Source organism: Pseudorca crassidens, chromosome 16, assembly GCF_039906515.1.
Source record: "Pseudorca crassidens isolate mPseCra1 chromosome 16, mPseCra1.hap1, whole genome shotgun sequence".
NCBI classification, from domain to species: Eukaryota; Metazoa; Chordata; class Mammalia; order Artiodactyla; family Delphinidae; genus Pseudorca; species Pseudorca crassidens.
Genome location: NC_090311.1, coordinates 12,477,189 through 12,496,624, shown reverse-complemented (window position 1 = coordinate 12,496,624; position 19,436 = coordinate 12,477,189).

The window sequence follows — 19,436 nt, the reverse complement described above, 5'->3', positions numbered from 1 at the left end:
ATGGCACAGAACTGCAGAAAGGACATGGGCTTAAGAAAAGTGTTATTTTGAGCATGAAGGGAACGTAGTGAATATCTGGGTTTTCCTCTATTTTACTGGTTAATTTTTATTAATCTTTTTCCCCTGCTTACAAAAGAAGGATTTGTATATTATAAAATGTCCAAAATATTACAGAAATGTTTGCTCTAAGAAGCAAAAGTCCTCCATAATCTCACCTCTCAGAGTCAAATATCAATAATGGTTTAGTGGATATTTCTCCACATTTTTCTTTTAACTTATTTTAGCTGTGCTGGGTCTTAGTTGCAGCACATGGGACCTTTGTTGCGGCATGCAGGATCTTTAGTTGCAGCATGTGAGCTTCTTCATTGTGGCATGCATTCAGGATCTAGTTCCCCGACCAGGGATTGAACACGGGTCCCCTGCATTGGGAGAGTGGAGTCTTACCCACTGGACCACCAGGGAAGTCCCTCTCCACATTTTTTTGTCCATGTGCATATTTTAATTACTTTTTGAAAAATAGAATGATACCATATGTGAAAACATTTTTCAAACAACAGATCTTAGACCTGCCAAAGCAAAGAGATCTACCTGCCTCATTCTTTTGAAAAGTTGCACAGTGTTTTCTTGTATGCACCATAATTTATTTAATCTGTCTGTCACTGGCTGATATTTTATCTACCCAGCTTCCTAAGTGAATCCCAAAGGGGTTAACTGGTTTGTGCCAGGTCACATGGATACTGAGAGGTAGCCCCCAGACTACCTCCTCATGCCCAAGCTAGTATTACTCCTACTCTGCTGCCCCTTGACTTTCAATTTTATTTACTCTTACTGCCACAGGCAGGAGTACGGTCTGTACTGGAGAAGGACTCTTGAACCAGCTTTTGTCCCAAGGATTCTGGAGAGGAACTGAGGACAATTGGCTGTCACAGCTAAGAGAAGGCCAGCCAGGTCCTTTCACTAAGGAATGATTTAGACACTTGCCATCCTACTGAATTAGTAAGAACATACAGACAAAGGACATAAAAGAATCTGCGGGGAAAAAAAAAAACTGGCGTCTGGTCCTTAAATCAATTTTTGATAATGAGTGTCATATATTTAAATGTTCACACATAATCATCACATTAGTATTAACTATACCATCAAAGACAATCTGATTATATAATATGCTTCTTCACGTGTCACCGCCATGAACTTGTTAATACATGTAATTATAAATGGAGAAGTAGATTGAGGGTATATTCAATAGAAGCCTCTGGAAGTCTGAGTGTGATTTCCTGCTGTTTCCCATCAACTTGCATGAGACAAAGCTAAACGATTCTCCTGGCACATGGACACCAGGCCTCACTGCCAGGCCGTTCACCCCAGGCCTCATCTCGGACCTACTTTTCCTGATTTGGGGGGGCCCTGTGATCCCTGTGTGTCACCCAGGACTCCTCTGGTTGCAAAAATCTTGTGCCCAACTCCAACCGGCATAGTGGGAAAGGGTTGGTGGGAGGGGTACCAGGAAGTCGCTGGGTGATGCCCAGATCAAAGGGGTCTAAATGAGCCAGAATCGGGAAAGCAGACGTGAGGCTGGCCCTGGGCATCTCAGGAACTGGAAGCAGCTCAAATTCTGCCCCACATGTCCACACCCCCTCATCCCCCTGGGGCCCTGACACCCACTGACCCACAGCCTGCACAGATGTCCACTCGCCCTGCAGAGGCTCCAACACTCTATGCTAGGCCACCCTCCTCTCCTCACGCCCAGATCCCCTGCTCGCCACCCCCTGAGGGAGGGCACCCCTGCCAGGCCACATGGGCTCCCAAACTCTAGGACAGCTCTGCCACCCTCACTAGGCCACCCCTCCAGACACAAATGCCCTCAGTGCTCTCAGGACCCACCCCCGCCCAGGTACCAGGGCCCCAGACGCCCTGTGCAGACACCGCCCTTGCCTGGTCCCACCTAAGGGCATCTGGACCAAATTGCTTGGGAAGGAGTGGGAGAGGGGGAAGGACAGAAAATTTCTGACCTGAGAAAATATAATTCTATCTAAGATGAAGAAAAATGGGTATCAAAACAGTACCTAGGGTTTCCCTGGTGGTGCAGTGGTTAAGAATCCACCTGCCAATGCAGGGGACACGGGTTCAAGCCCTGGTGAGGGAAGATCCCACATGCCGCGGAGCAGCTAAGCCCGTGCGCCACAACTACTGAGCCTGCGTTCTAGAGCCCATGAGCCACAGCTACTGAAGCCCGCACGCCTAGAGCCCGTGCTCCACAGCAAGAGAACCCACTGCAATGAGAAGCCCACGCACCGCAAGGAAGAATAGCCCCCGCTCGCTGCAACGAGAGAAAGCCCGTGCGCAGCAGCGAAGACTCAACACAGCCAAAAATAAAAATAAATAAAATAAAATAAATTTTAAAATAAAAAAGTACACACACTAGCGTGACTCTCAGAGGCAGGGACCCCAGTGTCAGGGCTGGTTTAATAGCCCTGAGCATGGCAGTGGGGTGGAGGGGGAGAAAATGGACCGTTGTGCTCGGTTGAGTGTTGATTTTCATCTGAAAAAGGGGAATATAGTAAAATGAGCTCATGTTTTATGCTGAAATCCTGTGGATTACCATAGAACTCTTCTCTCCACCCAGATGACAGTGGCACAATCTGCTCAGCTTAAAACTGGACATCTACCCCCCTCAGAGTGTCCCACGGTCTCTCCAGGAGTGAAGGGCTTGTCACTGTGAGCCCACGGCAGTCACCATGTGGCGTCTTCCTCCCCTTCCCTCTGGGGCCCGGGAGTCCACATCTGGGTCCTTAAAGCTCCATGGAGAAGCCTCCCCAAGGCCACGGCCATCATGAACCCCAGGGCCCCTTCGAATGACCTGAGTGTTCTGCAGGTCTCCAGGTCTAGAGGCGGCAGAGCACTTCTCGATACTGTTATCTCCTTCCTTTGGCACCTGAGCCCCAAAGTGGCTCTGACTTCACCCAGAATCTAACTTATCCCAGGAAACAATTTTCCATGTTTGTATACAATGGAAACAATTGTATCTCATGGAAACAATTCTGTCTGTTCCAACGCTCATCCCTCCAACCACAGTACCTCCTCCCTAGACCGAGGGGCTGGCCGAGCAGCAGATCTTATCAACTCCCCTCCCTCCTCTGTTTATCTCACCATCCTCTTCCCTCTCAAAAGTCCTCCTTCTTTACCCAGTAACAAAACGTATGCTCCTAGATATATCAACGGATACCAGCAGATCGCAAGGGTAGGGGAAGGATAGAACCCTTATCAGTAGCACCTGAACGCCATCCAAAGATGCCTAAGACTTGTGTTAAGTAGGAGAGACTGAGCAATAACAGTGTAACAGAGTTTCCAAATTTCAAAGGAATCATTTGTATAAGGCTGGATACTGAAGACTTCTATCTTCAGAGTTATCAGCTCTCAGAGCCAGTTAGTGTTTTCAAGAAAGACCCAATGGATAAAGACAAAGGGACCGCTGATATTCGGTCTTCAAGACAACCACATGACTATGGTCAGAGCAGAATTGCATTCTGGGAAGTGCTTGAGCTCTGAAGTGAACCAACCTGGGTTCAGATCCTCCCTCTACCATTTACAACCTAATAGACCTCGAGCAACCCCCTTGATGTCTCTGGGTCTCTGTTTCTTTATCAACGTTGTTTGACAATATCTGTGTCAAGCCTCTGGTACATGGAAGACACTAATACACAGCAATTATTATTACTGACTAATAGTGGGGTACACAAGCTATTTTATTTTACTTACATTTTATTAAATGTATACAAAGTTGTCTGGAATATTTTTTATATTTATTTGTCAAATTGCCCTTTAAAGATCCATCCAAAATATTATACCATTTTAGAAAAAACTAAAATGATGGAAATCCAACGCAGTTTTTGGACTGTTTTCTATCTAATTGGAATTTCCATGGAGACCAGGCATCGAAAGTTCTCTCTCCCCCAACCCATGGCTGGGGGCAGTCAGGTCCCCGCCCCCGCCAGGCTGCCCACAACCTAGTTGTAATATATCCGTGAGCCCCTCATGTTTCAGATCCAGCCCAGAGAATACCTTCCAGCAGCTTGTTGGCTGGGTGTTTTTCGGTGGAAATTCAGCATTTCATTCTACCATTTCAAATGGAAAACTGAAATCCAATAATGTAACTTTTTATATTCTTTTCGACCGTGGAAAAAACCAGGGGAACTACTCAAGGAGACATTGTCCACCAAGCCGTCACTGAGATGTGGACTGTCTTCCCTGAAATGACTTTCAAGGTCACTGTTTGATCTTTGACCTTGGACTGGGAGAATCACTAGGTAGGTTTTCACATGGTAGACACATACATAGGAGTTGGGTTTGGGGTGCCGCTGAGACGATACAGGGAATGGGGTGAGGGCTGGGAATCAGGGAAAAGGGAAGCAAATCTTCAGTTTCACCAAGAATCTTGCTTCCCCCAGCCCTTCTTAGCTCATCTCATTGGGTAGATCAGTTATCTTTGGCCCAGTAAGATTACCACTTTCTGCTTGGCTAATACCCAGTGCTTTACTGAAACAGAAAATGCCCTCAGCAGGGGAAGCAGAGGTAGATACATGAGATAAAACTCACTTCAAGTCTTTCGTGTCCTTGAAGGATTGTGTTCCCTCCAGTTCCTGTCTGCTTGGGTTGCTCTCCAGTGCCTGCAAACAGACATATCCATAGATTACATATATATATAAAATATATCTTCTATATAACATATTATATATTATGTGTACAATTTTCCTCCAGTTTTTATAATTGCTATCAGTGGAAGGGCTAACCCAATACATGCTACTTTGACTGGAACTGGAACTCTAGTTAGAACGATGTTTAATAGTAGAAGGCAACACTTGCACAAGACTCTTCAAATGAAGTCTTATGTGAAAGCCTACTACATTAAACAGGTGAAAGAAAAGCTAGTCCAGTATTGGCTAGGTCGGTAGAAAGTATCCAGATTCACATACACAGAAAATGGAACGTAAAGCTGGTCATATTCTTTGGGACTCTTGAAGTTTGAAAACTACCAAGAGAAAGGATGTGAGTTTTGGCTTCTGAGAGACCTCAGCTTGAATGCCAGACCTTACTAGGTATGTGTCCAGAGGTAAGTGATTTAACTTCTCTCAAGAAAGTCCCCTTGTCTGCAACATGGAGACAGTGGTACCCATCTTGTTTTCGTTTTTTTGTTTTCTTTTGGGGCCACGCTGCGCAGCTTGTGGGGTCTTAGTTCCCTGACCAGTGACTGATCCTGGGCCCTCAGCAGTGAAAGTGTGGAGTTCTAACCACTGGAGTGCCAGGGAATGCCCCCCATCTTGCTTTTTAATGAAAAGTTGTTATAAGGATTATCACAAAGTACATGAAAAGCATCTTGCACATGGCCTAGTGTACAGTGGACAAAATTGTGAGCTTCTCAAATGCAGGGCTATTTTCTCCACTTTTCTAACTCACTTAGCTCCTATCCAAGGATTGTACACTTGCTTGTTGTTTTACTTGCCTTTTCTCTATTAAAAATATTTCCATGTAAGCCTCCACAGCCCTAAATCCTGAGCTGTCATTATTCTGAAATAGCTGTAGGACACAAGAGCATATTGAGAAGTATGAGGCTAAACAGAGCTTTTAATTGCAAATGCAAGATAAACGAAGATGGACTCCTGTCTATGTGTGCACATGAAAACTAACAGTTCAGATGGTGATAGGAAATCGACACTGCTACCTGCCATGCTTGATATGAATTATAAACGGATCTTCTGTAACAGCCCAAATACCTCTACAGACATGTAATGTAACCATTCAGTAGCACACCCTTTTTTAAAAAAATAAATTTGCTTTTACTAAATGTGTAAATGGATGAATGGATAGAGGATCATGGAAGCCTTTGCCACTGTGTGTTGGTAATCTTGTTAATGAAACATCATGAAATTTTTCTAGGGGATAAAAGATGAGTCTTCTGATTTCAGCCTTAAAAGAAGGGGAAAACATTTCCTGCAACATAGCAAACCTACGGAAAGCTGGAGAATAGCACTAATAAATATAAAAAGGGGACATTAATCAGAAAACAAGAAAGGAGAAGACAGTAAATAAACAAGTCTCTAGATAGTGTAATTTTTTAAAAAGAGAAAATAGATATTGATAATTAGAAATAAGTAAAGGGGTATAAGCAAAGATATGGAAGATATTTTAAATCTTAGGGAAATAATATGCATAATTCTGTGATATTAAATTTTAAAAGCTTGATAAAATGGATGGTTTTCTAAGAAACTCTAAATTGTCAAAATTGTCTTAAGAAATAAACAGGAAATCTGAGCAGATCAGCAACTCTGCAGAAAGCTACAGCACCACGAAAAGAAAAACCAACAGACCAAACGCTCTTGTGAATATAGATATAAATTTAAATTGCAAATCAAGTCAAATCAATTTTCAAGTGATAGTAACACCATTACTAAGTATGATTTGGAATAAAGGGTAGTTCAATAGCAGGAAAGCTATTAATGTAATTTATCACATCAGTAGATCAAAGAAGATACCACAGTAGGAAGAGAGGAGAGGTAGAGGCCAAGCATCAGATGCTGAAGACAGAGCCCATGGGTTGGAAACATGCCTTTTCTTCTTATGTTGTGACTTCTACCAAGCAGTCTAACTTCCCTGTGCCTCAGTTCCCTCACTGTAAAATGGATATACTAACATTATCTACTTTAGGGAGTTGCTGTGAGAAATCAATAAATTAACATTTGTGAAGTGGTTTACACCATGGCTTGGTGTTTAGTAAGCCCGATACAAGTACTTGCTTAATAAAACAAAACCCAATCATCATCTCTCTAAAGGCTGATGATAAATTTATCATCATTTCCTGTTAGAAGCTTTTGATAAACTGAATAGCAGGATATTTCCTTAACACCATAAAGAATATCTAACCCAGACTAACAACTAACATCACTCCACTGAGACAATAAATGGACAAATACAGAAAAGGGAAAGGCTAGACTATATCCTGTGGTGTTGAATTGGAACTGGAGGTATTGGTATGAACCAATGGGTTTTAACAAATACAGATCACTCAGTATGAAAATAGATACGTACGTGTGTGTGTGTGTGTGTGTGTGTGTGTACACATACATCTATTTCTTAGCTCTGCCCACCCCAAGGGCTTATAAGCAATGACAATCCAGTAGCAGTAAGCTACTAGGATCCAGATATCAGTTTCTAAATACTATTATCCATTAAAATGAAACAGGGCTCCTTGGAGAAATTGCTGATTCCAGGGCAGAGACAGGGAAAGTACAAACTGAGCCTAGAACAGCTTCTGCCATAAAGAAAGGACATGCTTTAAAATGATGGAGACATGTCAAAAGTATTGGGAAGCCAGTTTAAGGGGATCTCACAGAAAACTCTGGGACAATTTGAACATCAAAATATTTAATGATAGTCATTCAGTTTTAGGCAGAAACTGGCTGAGGTAGAACCCAGGGCCTAAGCATTTTAAAGCCTAGTTATTCCGAAGAGGGGGGCTTCCGGGAAGATGGCGGAAGAGTAAGACGCGGAGATCACCTTCCTCCCCACAGATACACCAGAAACACATCTACACGTGTAACAACTACTACAGAACACCTACTGAACGCTGGCAGAAGACCTCAGACCTCCCAAACGGCAAGAAACCCCCCACGTACCTGCGTAGGGTAAAAGAAAAAAGAATAAACAGAGACAAAAGGATAGGGACGGGACCTGCACCAGTGGGAGGGAGCCGTGAAGGAGGAAAAGTTTCCACACACTAGGAGCCCCTTCGCGGGCGGAGGCTGCGGGTGGTGGAGGGGGGAAGCTTCGGAGCCGCGGAGGAGAGCGCAGCAACAGGGGTGCGGGGGACAAAGCGGGAAGGTTCCCGCACAGAGAATCAGGGCCGACCGGCACTCACCAGGCCGAGAGGCTTGTCTGCTCCCCCGCCGCGGCGGGCGGGGCTGCGAGCTGAGGCTCGGGCTTCGGTCGGAGCGCAGGGAGAGGCCTGGGGTTGGCGGCGTGAACACAGCCTGCAGGGGGTTAGTGCGCCGCGGCTGGTCGGGAGGGAGTCCGGGAAAAAGTCTGGAGCTGCCGAAGAGGCAAGAGACTTTTTCTTCCCTCTTTGTTTCCTGGTGCGCGAGGAGAGGGGTTTAAGAGCGCTGCTTAAGGAGCTCCAGAGACGGGCGCAAGCCGCGGCTAAAAGCGCGAACCCCAGAGACGGGCGCGAGCCGCGGCTAAAAGCGCGAACCCCAGAGACGGGCGCGAGCCGCGGCTAAAAGCGCGAACCCCAGAGACGGGCATGAGACGCTAAGGCTGCTGCTGCCGCCACCAAGAAGCCTGTGTGCGAGCACAGGTCACTATCCACACCCCTCTTCCGGGGAGCCTGTGCAGCCCGCCACTGCCAGGGTCCTGGGATCCAGGGACAACTCCCCCGGGAGAACGCACGGCGCACCTCAGGCTGGTGCAACGTCACGCCGGCCTCTGCCGCCGCAGGCCCTCCCCGCACGCCATGCCCCTCCCTCCCCCCGGCCTGAGTGAGCCAGACCCCCGAATCAGCGGCTCCTTTAACCCCGTCCTGTCTGAGCGAAGAACAGACGCCCTCCGGCGACCTCCACACAGAGGCAGGGCCAAATCCAAAGCTGAGCCCCTGGGAGCTGAGAGAACAAAGAAGAGAAACGGAAATCTCTCCCAGCAGCCTCAGAAGCAGCGGATTAAAGCTCCACAATCAACTTGATGCACCCTGCGTCTGTGGAATACATGAATAGACAACGAATCATCCCAGATTGAGGAGGTGGACTATGAGAGCAAGATTTATGATTTTTTCCCCTTTTCCTCTTTTTGTGAGTGTGTATGTGTATGCTTCCGTGTGAGATTTTGTCTGTATAGCTTTGCTTCCACCATTTGTCCTAGGGTTCTATCCGTCCGGTTTTTTTTCTTAATAATTATTTTTTTATTTTAATAGCTTTATTATATTTTATTTTACTTTATCTTCTTTCTTTCTTTTCTTCCTTCCCTCCTTCCTTCCTTCCTTCCTCCCTCCCTTTCTCCCTCCCTCCCTCCCTCCTTTCTTTCTTTCTTTCTACTTCTACTAATTCTTTCTTTCTACTTTTTCTCCCTTTTATTCTGAGCCATGTGGATGAAAGGCTTTTGGTGCTGCAGTCAGGAGTCAGTGCTGTGCCTCTGAGGTGGGAGAGCCAACTTCAGGACACTGGTCCACAAGAGACCTTCCAGCTCCACATAATATCAAATGGCGAAAATCTCTCAGAGATCTCCATCTCAACACCAGCACCCAGCTTCACTCAACGACCAGCAAGCTACAGTGCTGGACATCCTATGCCAAACAACTAGCAAGACAGGAACACAACCCCACCCATTAGCAGAGAGGCTGCCTAAAATCATAATAAGGCCACAGACACCCCAAAACACACCACCAGACGTGGACCTGCCCACCAGAAAGACAAGATCCAGCCTCATCCACCAGAACACAGGTACTAGTCCCCTCCACCAGGAAGCCTACACAACCCACTGAAACAACTTTAGCCACTGGGGACAGATACCAAAAACAATGGGAACTACGAACCTGCAGCCTGCAAAAAGGATACCCCAAACACAGTAAGATAAGCAAAATGAGAAGACAGAGAAAAACACAGCAGATGAAGGAGCAAGATAAAAACCCACCAGGCCTAACAAATGAAGAGGAAATAGGCAGTCTACCTGAAAAAGAATTCAGAATAATGATAGTAAAGATGATCCAAAATCTTGGAAATAGAATGGACAAAATGCAAGAAACATTTAACAAGGACCTAAAGATAAAACAAACAACGATGAACAACACAATAAATGAAATTAAAAATACTCTAGATGGGATCAATAGCAGAATAACTGAGGCAGAAGAACGGATAAGTGACCTGGAAGATAAAATAGTGGAAATAACTACTGCAGAGCAGAATAAAGAAAAAAGAATGAAAAGAACTGAGAACAGTCTCAGAGACCTCTGGGACAACATTAAATGCACCAACATTCGAATTATAGGGGTTCCAGAAGAAGAAGAGAAAAAGAAAGGGACTGAGAAAATATTTGAAGAGATTATAGTTGAAAACTTCCCTAATATGGGAAAGGAAATAGTTAATCAAGTCCAGGAAGCACAGAGAGTCCCATACAGGATAAATCCAAGGAGAAATACGCAAAGACACATATTAATCAAACTGTCAAAAATTAAATACAAAAAAAAATATTGAAAGCATCAAGGGAAAAACAACAAATAACACACAAGGGAATCCCCATAAGGTTAACAGCTGATCTTTCAGCAGAAACTCTGCAAGCCGGAAGGGACTGGCAGGACATATTTAAAGTGATGAACGAGAAAAACCTGCAACCAAGATTACTCTACACAGCAAGGATCTCATTCAGATTTGATGGAGAAATTAAAACCTTTACAGACAAGCAAAAGCTAAGAGAGTTCAGCACCACCAAACCAGCTTTACAACAACTGCTAAAGGAACTTCTCTAGGCAAGAAACACAAAAGAAGGAAAAGACCTACAATAACGAACCCAAAACAATTAAGAAAATGGGAATAGGAACATACATATTGAGAATTACCTTAAATGTAAATGGACTAAATGCTCCCACCAAAAGACACAGATTGGCTGAATGGATACAAAAACAAGACCCATATATTTCCTGTCTACAAGAGACCCACTTCAGACCTAGAGACACATACAGACTGAAAGTAAGGGGATGGAAAAAGATATTTCATGCAAATGGAAACCAAAAGAAAGTTGGAGTAGCAATCCTCATATCAGACAAAATAGACTTTAAAATAAAGACTATTAGAAGAGACAAGAACACTACATAATGATCAAGGGATCGATCCAAGAAGATATAACAATTGTAAATATTTATGCACCCAACATAGGAGCACCTCAATACATAAGGCAAATACTAACAGCCATAAAAGGGGAAATTGACAGTAACACATTCATAGTAGGGGACATTAACACCCCACTTTCACCAATGGACAGACCATCCAAAATGAAAATAAATAAGGAAACACAAGCTTTAAATGATACATTAAACAAGATGGACTTAATTAATATTTATAGGACATTCCATCCAAAAACAACAGAATACACATTTTTCTCAAGTGCTCATGGAACATTCTCCAGGATAGATCATATCTTGGGTCACAAGTCAAGCCTTGGTAAATTTAAGAAAATTGAAATTATTTCGAGTATCTTTTCCGACCACAATGCTATGAGACTAGACATCAATTACAGGAAAAGATCTGTAAAAATACAAACACATGGAGGCTAAACAATACTCTACTTAATAACGAAGTGATCACTGAAGAAATCAAAGAGGAAATTAAAAAATACCTAGAAACAAATGACAATGGAGACACGACGGCCCAAAATCTATGGGATGCAGCAAAAGCAGTTCTAAGAGGGAATTTATAGCAATACAATCCTACCTTAAGAAACAGGAAACATCTCGAATAAACAACCTAACCTTGCACCTAAAGCAATTAGAGAAAGAAGAACAAAAAAACCCCCAAAGTTAGCAGAAGGAAAGAAATCATAAAAATCAGGTCAGAAATAAATGAAAAAGAAATGAAGGAAATGATAAAAAAAAGATCAATAAAACTAAAAGTGGTTCTTCGAGAAGATAAACAAAATTGATAAACCATTAGCCAGACTCATCAAGAAAAAAAGGGAGAAGACTCAAATCAATAGAATTAGAAATGAAAAAGGAGAAGTAACAACTGACACTGTAGAAATACAAAAGATCATGAGAGATTACTACAAGCAACTATATGTTAATAAAATGGGCAACCTGGAAGAAATGGACAAATTCTTAGAAATGCACAACCTGCCAAGACTGAATCAGGAAGAAATAGAAAATGTGAACAGACCAATCACAAGCACTGAAATTGAAACTGTGATTAAAAATCTTCCAACAAACAAAAGCCCAGGACCAGATGGCTTCACAGGCAAATTCTATCAAACATTTAGAGAAGAGCTAACACCTATCCTTCTCAAACTCTTCCAAAATATAGCAGAGGAAGGAACACTCCCAAACTCATTCTACGAGGCCACCATCACCTTGATACCAAAACCAGACAAGGATGTCACAAAGAAAGAAAACTACAGGCCAATATCACTGATGAACATAGATGCAAAAATCCTCAACAAAATACTAGCAAACAGAATCCAACAGCACATTAAAAGGATCATACACCATGATCAAGTGGGGTTTATTCCAGGAATGCAAGGATTCTTCAATATACGCAAAACAATCAATGTGATAAACGATATTAGCAAACTGAAGGAGAAAAACCATATGATCATCTCAATAGATGCAGAGAAAGCTTTTGACAAAATTCAACACCCATTTATGATAAAAACCCTGCAGAAAGTAGGCATAGAGGGAACTTTCCTCAACATAATAAAGGCCATATATGACAAGCCCACAGCCAACATCATCCTCAATGGTGAAAAACTGAAAGCATTTCCACTAAGATCAGGAACAAGACAAGGTTGCCCACTCTCACCACTCTTATTCAACATAGTTTTGGAAGTTTTAGCCACAGCAATCAGAGAAGAAAAGGAAATAAAAGGAATCCAAACCGGAAAAGAAGAAGTAAAGCTGTCACTGCAGATGACATGATACTATACATAGAGAATCCTAAAGATGCTACCAGAAAACTACTAGAGCTAATCAATGAATCTGGTAAAGTAGCAGGATACAAAATGAATGCACAAAAATCTCTGGCATTCCTATACACTAATGATGAAAAATCTGAAAGTGAAATCAAGAAAACACTCCCATTTACTACTGCAACAAAAATAATAAAATATCTAGGAATAAACCTACCTAAGGAGACAAAAGACCTGTATGCAGAAAATTATAAGACACTGATGAAAGAAATTAAAGATGATACAAATAGATGGAGAGATATACCATGTTCTTGGATTGGAAGAATCAACATTGTGAAAATGACTCTACTACCCAAAGCAATCTACACATTCAATGCAATCCCTATCAAACTACCACTGGCGTTTTTCACAGAACTATAACAAAAAAATTTCACAATTTGTATGGAAACGAAAAAGACCCCGAATAGCCAAAGCAATCTTGAGAACGAAAAATGGAGCTGGAGGAATCAGGCTCCCTGACTTCAGACTATACTACAAAGCTACAGTAATCAAGACAGTATGGTACTGGCACAAAAACAGAAAGATAGATCAATGGAACAGGATAGAAAGCCCAGAGATAAACCCAGACACATATGGTCACCTTATCTTTGATAAAGGAGGCAGGAATGTACAGTGGAGAAAGGATAGCCTCTTCAATAAGTGGTGCTGGGAAAACTGGACAGGTACATGTAAAACTATGAGATTAGATCACTCCCTAACACCATACACAAAAATAAGCTCAAGATGGATTAAAGACCTAAATGTAAGGCCAGAAACTATCAAACTCTTAGAGGAAAACATAGGCAGAACACTCTATGACATAAATCTCAGCAAGATCCTTTTAGACCCACCTCCTAGAGAAATGGAAATAAAAACAAAAATAAACAAATGGGACCTAATGAAACTTCAAAGCTTCTGCACAGCAAAGGAAACCATAAACAAGACCAAAAGACAACCCTCAGAATGGGAGAAAATATTTGCAAATGAAGCAACTGACAAAGGATTAATCTCCAAAATTTATAAGCAGCTCATGCAGCTCAATAACAAAAAAACAAACAACCCAATCAAAAAATGGGCAGAAGACCTAAATAGACATTTCTCCAAAGAAGATATACAGACTGCCAACAAACACATGAAAGAATGCTCAACTTCATTAATCATTAGAGAAATGCAAATCAAAACTACAATGAGATATCATCTCACACCAGTCAGAATGGCTATCATCAAAAAATCTAGAAACAATAAATGCTGGAGAGGGTGTGGAGAAAAGGGAACCCTCTTGCACTGTTGGTGGGAATGTAAATTGATACAACCACTGTGGAGAACAGTATGGAGGTTCCTTAAGAAACTACAAATAGAACTACCATATGACCCAGCAGTCCCACTACTGGGCATTACCCTGAGAAAACCATAATTCAAAAAGAGTCATGTACCAAAATGTTCATTGCAGCTCTATTTACAATAGCCCGGAGATGGAAACAACCTAAGTGTCCATCATCGGATGAATGGATAAAGAAGATGTGGCACATATATACAATGGAATATTACTCAGCCATAAAAAGAAACAAAATTGAGCTATTTGTAATGAGGTGGATAGACCTAGAGTCTGTCATACAGAGTGAAGTAAGTCAGAAAGAGAAAGACAAATACCATAGCTAACACATATATATGGAATTTAAGAAAAAAAATGTCATGAAGAACCTAGGGGTAAGACAGGAATAAAGACACAGACCTACTAGAGAATGGACTTGAGGATATGGGGAGGGGGAAGGGTAAGCTGTGACAAAGCGAGAGAGTGGCATGGACATATATACACTACCAAACGTAAAACAGCTAGTGGGAAGCAGCCGCATAGCACAGGGAGATCAGCTCCGTGCTTTGTGACCGCCTGGAGGTGTGGGATACGGAGGGTGGGAGGGAGGGAGATGTAAGAGGGAAGAGATATGGGAACATATGTATATGTATAACTGATTCACTTTGTTATAAAGCAGAAACTAACACACCATTGTAAAGCAATTATACTCCAATAAAGATGTTAAAAAATATATTTATTTAATGATAATAAGAAGTTATAACCTGTTGAAAAAGATAAAATCCATGAGTCCACACTGATGTAACTAAGCAAATACATACATACATATATACAGACATGGGTAGATAGATAGATAAGAAGGAAAAGCTCCTTTTTACAGAGAAAAGCCAATGAATAAACGTGGAAGAAATAATGGAATTAGAAAATCACCCTCATAGTAACCTACTGATTAAGGCGAGAATCATTAATGGATGCTTAAACCATTGAGTGAAATTGTTATTTTTGCATTTGAATATATAGTCACTAAGAATCTCTCCATAAGATACTTACAGTGTTCACTATAAATGTCAAAATACTATCTTTACAGTAGGGAAAACTAGCAAGCTCCACTTGCATCAAAGAATCAGTGTTAACATCATCAGTAATGGGTCAAATCATAGTATATGCCTCTCAGTACAACCTACAGAGGACACGCCATCTCTTTGGAAGTATTCCCGACAAAATCACACACTCTAAATCTCATCGTGAGGAAACATCAGACAAACCCAAAGGAGGGCATTCTGTTGACTTTCTTTTTTTTTTTGTTTTGCCATACGCGGGCCTCTCACTGATGTGGCCTCTCCCGTTGCGGAGCACAGGCTCCGGACGCGCAGGCTCAGCGGCCATGGCTCACGGGCCCAGCCGCTCTGCGGCATGTGGGATCTTCCCAGACCGGGGCACGAACCCGTGTCCCCTGCATCGGCAGGCGGACTCTCAACCACTGCGCCACCAGGGAAGCCCCAAAGGAGGGCATTCTGAAAGATAAGGGCTGTAGAACCTTCAAAGCAGTCTCCCCTCACTGCCCCTCCCAGCTCTCCAAACCTGGGCCTCTGGGAGGGTAGCTCTCCACACTAGGGGTGTTGCTGCTTTGCAGAGCCGGGGAGCTGCCTCCCCCCACAGCTTTGGCCTGACATCTGGTAGAGAAAGGGGAAGCCGCACAGGTAGTCATGGCCGGGGGAAGAGGGGCTGGAGCCCTGGGCAGCCATCACAGGAGGTTTCCTTGGACCGAAAGGAAGGTTCCAGAGAGCCAGTCTGGAAGCCTCTGTGAGTCAGGGCCCTTGCTCTGGACCCTATCTGGGGCAGGCGATTCACGTACATGCGTACTCCCACCCCGCCCCCCGCCCCGAATCCTCAGCAGGCAGCCATGAGGTAGGGGAGAACTGGAGAACTACCTCGGATGAGGAACAGACGGGCAAGACAGCTTCTGTCATTCCTCCAGAGCAGCAGCTAGGACACGGAGGAGGCGGTTGCAACACCACCGTTGTCTGACTTCAAAACCACCTTCTTGGGACTGCAAAACCACCAGTGGTTAAGACTCCACACTTCCACTGCAGGGGGCGCGGGTTCGATACCTGGTCAGGAAACTAAGATCTCACACGCCAGGAGGTGCAGCCAAAAAATTAAATAATTAAATAACAGGGCTTCCCTGGTGGCGCAGTGGTTGAGAGTCCGCCTGCCGATGCAGGGGACGCGGGTTCGTGCCCCGGTCCGGGAAGATCCCACATGCCGCGGAGCGGCTGGGCCCGTGAGCCATGGCCGCTGAGCCTGCGCGTCCGGAGCCTGTGCTCCGCAGCGGGAGAGGCCACAACAGCAAGAGGCCCACGTACCGAAAAAAAAAAAAAATTAAATAACACCACCACCACCTTCTTAATGACTCTGCCCTCTGGACTCTCCGTTAAAGTAGACTGGGGTGCAGAGGCGAGGGAGTCTTCATCGGGGACACTCCAGATCCAGAGCACGTCAATCCACTCAGCTGACAGATATTTACTGAGCCTGGGTCGTGGGTTCCGAATCAAAGGTTGGGCAGCCGATCCTAACAGACTTTCCCAAACTTGCACGATGACAGACATCAGGGGCCCAAGATACACAGACAGGTTCTGGGCCCGATCCCAGGCCCCCTGAGCCCTTGCCTAGGGGAGAGACCTGAGAATCTGCACTTTTAACCAGCATTCCAGAGACTTGCTCTCTCTGGGTTAATTTGAGAAATGGTGGCGCAGCTGTTTCCTGTTTCCTGTGCAGGTCGGGGGGGGCTGGCCTCCTTCGGAGGGTGGTTTTGCTAATCCATCATCACCAGATGCTGCTCTCCTAACAGTGAAAAGTACAAGGAGTGGGCTTAGCATGGACCCACAGGGCCTCGGGCCTGAGACAGGGCCGAGGCTGCTTCTCATCCCAGTCATTCCCAAAGTGCCACACGGCCCCCCTGAAAGCTCCTTTGGGTGGTTTCTCCAACTTAATGAGGCCAAACCAGAACCCTTGGTTTTCACACCGGACCAGCTGTTCCCCCGTCTTCCCCATCTCACTCAATGGTGCCATTGTCTGCCAGGTGTCCAGACCCAAACTCTGGGAACCCTCCTTGCATCCTCTCCTTCCCTCTTCATCCCCAACATCCAACCCATCAACAAGTCCTGGCAGCGCTCCCCGCAAAGCACATCCCAAGTTTGCCGCCTCTCCATCAACTCAGCTCCCACCCAGACCAAGCCTTCCTCAGCAGCCCCTGGGCCTGGGCAAGAGACCCAGTTCCTCCAGTTCTTCCTTCTCCCTCTGGGGCCTCTCATGTCACCGCCCACAGTGATCCTTTCTAAAAGGACATGAGGTCAAGTCCTTCCCTGCTTAAAACTCTTCATGGTGACGCACTGCAAATAAAATAAAATCCTAATCCCTTACTAGACTATGCTTTCCACGAGGGGAAGGAACATTTTCATGCAGTTCACTGCTCTGCCCTCCAGACCTGGAACAGTGTCCCCATTGGCTCATCAGCAGTCGTTTCCATAATTAATTGTCTTTTACAATGACCCAGGCTGTTTCCTGTTGAGCTTTACACAGGCGAAATAGCTGGCAAGTGTGACAGTCAGACAGTGCAACGCCCAAGTGGGAGGGGCAGAGGGTGACTCGGGAGTGAGGAGGACGACGTGTCTCCACGCAGCCAGGGGAGAAGGTCAGGGCCAGGGCTTCTTCATTTGACTGGGTCTCTCCCAGCAGAGGGAAAATGAAGTGCTGGCAGGGTTTATATGGTTACTGTCAAGCGTGGACCCCTTATACGTGGACCCCTGCCCCTTTAGTAGGGCAGCTTGTCAATAAGAGGCAAGGTCACAGCTTTGATGGCAAAGCAAACCCCCAGTGCTCTGGGTCTCTTTGTGGGCTTTCCAGGGCCCTAGAGAGCCCAGCTGTGCTGGGTCTATCGGCTCTCCCCACCTATGTGTGTACAGAAGATGCTACACCACAAATGACCTCATTTCTGAGAACACAGATTAGGGTGGAGGGCATCCTATGTTAAGCTGTGAGTTCTCAGACTTCAGGCTTTGCAGAGACATAGATATATAGTGACATTTTCACTGATTGAGGGGTGGATGGCAAAGGGAAGTATTGATCCTAAAGTCCTGGATAGGAAGGCAAATTATAGGCCAGCAGTGCTAGAAGAAATGTCTATATCGAGAAAATTGACAATATGCCAGAGACTAATGTTAGCCCTAGGGATGTCCATAAGAAAAAATAGAGCAGATAATGGGGAATCTGGAAGGAACAGTTAACTGCTCATTCATCAGCGTTTATGGTGTGTCTCCTCTGGGCTGGCTTTCCAGGTGCCTAGGAAGAAACGCCCCTGCTCTGGAGGCCCCATAGGACACTTCTCAGAGGCTAAAACAGAGTCCACCAAGTTGTATTGTATTATCTGGGCTGGGGGCTCCTCACGGGGGGGACTGTCATTTCTGTGTGCTAGTGCAGAATCCAGTAGTGGGCGGTGGAGGTGGGGTGCCTGAAGCTTTTCCCTGGAGAAAAGGTCATCCTAGGAAAATACAACACTTTGTCACAAGATGGCACTCAAGGCTCACACAGTTTTGGACACAGTTTTGTTTGTTTGTTTTGTTTTGTTGTTTTGCTTATGTTTTGTTTTTGAGCAGCGCAGGTGCTCTTAAAGATCGTCTACATCTCACCAGAGTTTTTGGGTTTTGTTCATTTTTCAATATATGGAGGAGAATCCGGTTTTCCTAAACAGCTTTCCAGCTCTCCCCCATCAAATTCTAATTTTTCTTCAAAGCCAGAATCTTGTAAACAAGCCGTAAGATGGTCTTCTGGGTTGTCTGGGCACCAGGCTGAGTTGACTTTGTAGATGGCTGTGAAATGTGCGGGAGGTTTGACTTGTTCATATCTGGAAAGCATGCCTCTGTTCCGAGCCAGCTTGGGCCGGGCTAGATACTGTTGCCTTGCTGGCCTTGAGCCAGTAGGTCTGATCCAAGTACATTCCATGACTTTCATAGGAATTATTGGGTCAAGAAATTCCTTTACAGGGGAGACTCGCTAGTGATAAGGCTGCCAGTGTATGAAGATAACAGAGAGAAAAGGAGCACCGAGAGCTGGAGAGAGAGGGACGGGAGGCTGGGGACCCATCTGAGCGCCTGGATCCCTCGTGCCTGAAGGCAGCTCTGGAGTTTCCAGCTGCAACAGCCAACGTCAGCCAATAAATTCCTTTTCCACTTAAAGCCAGTTTGAGTTGGGTTTCTCCCTCTTGATACTGAAAGAATTTTTGCTCATGCATTTGGAGAAAGGTCCTTGTCAACTGTTGTGGTTTAATCAACCAAAAGCGGAGGTGAGGTTAGGTCTCTGGGGTCAGCTGTTTGCCTTTGAACCAGGGGGTTCAGGCAGCAGCTTCAGGAAGCCCAGACACAGCCTCAGAGCTGCCCAG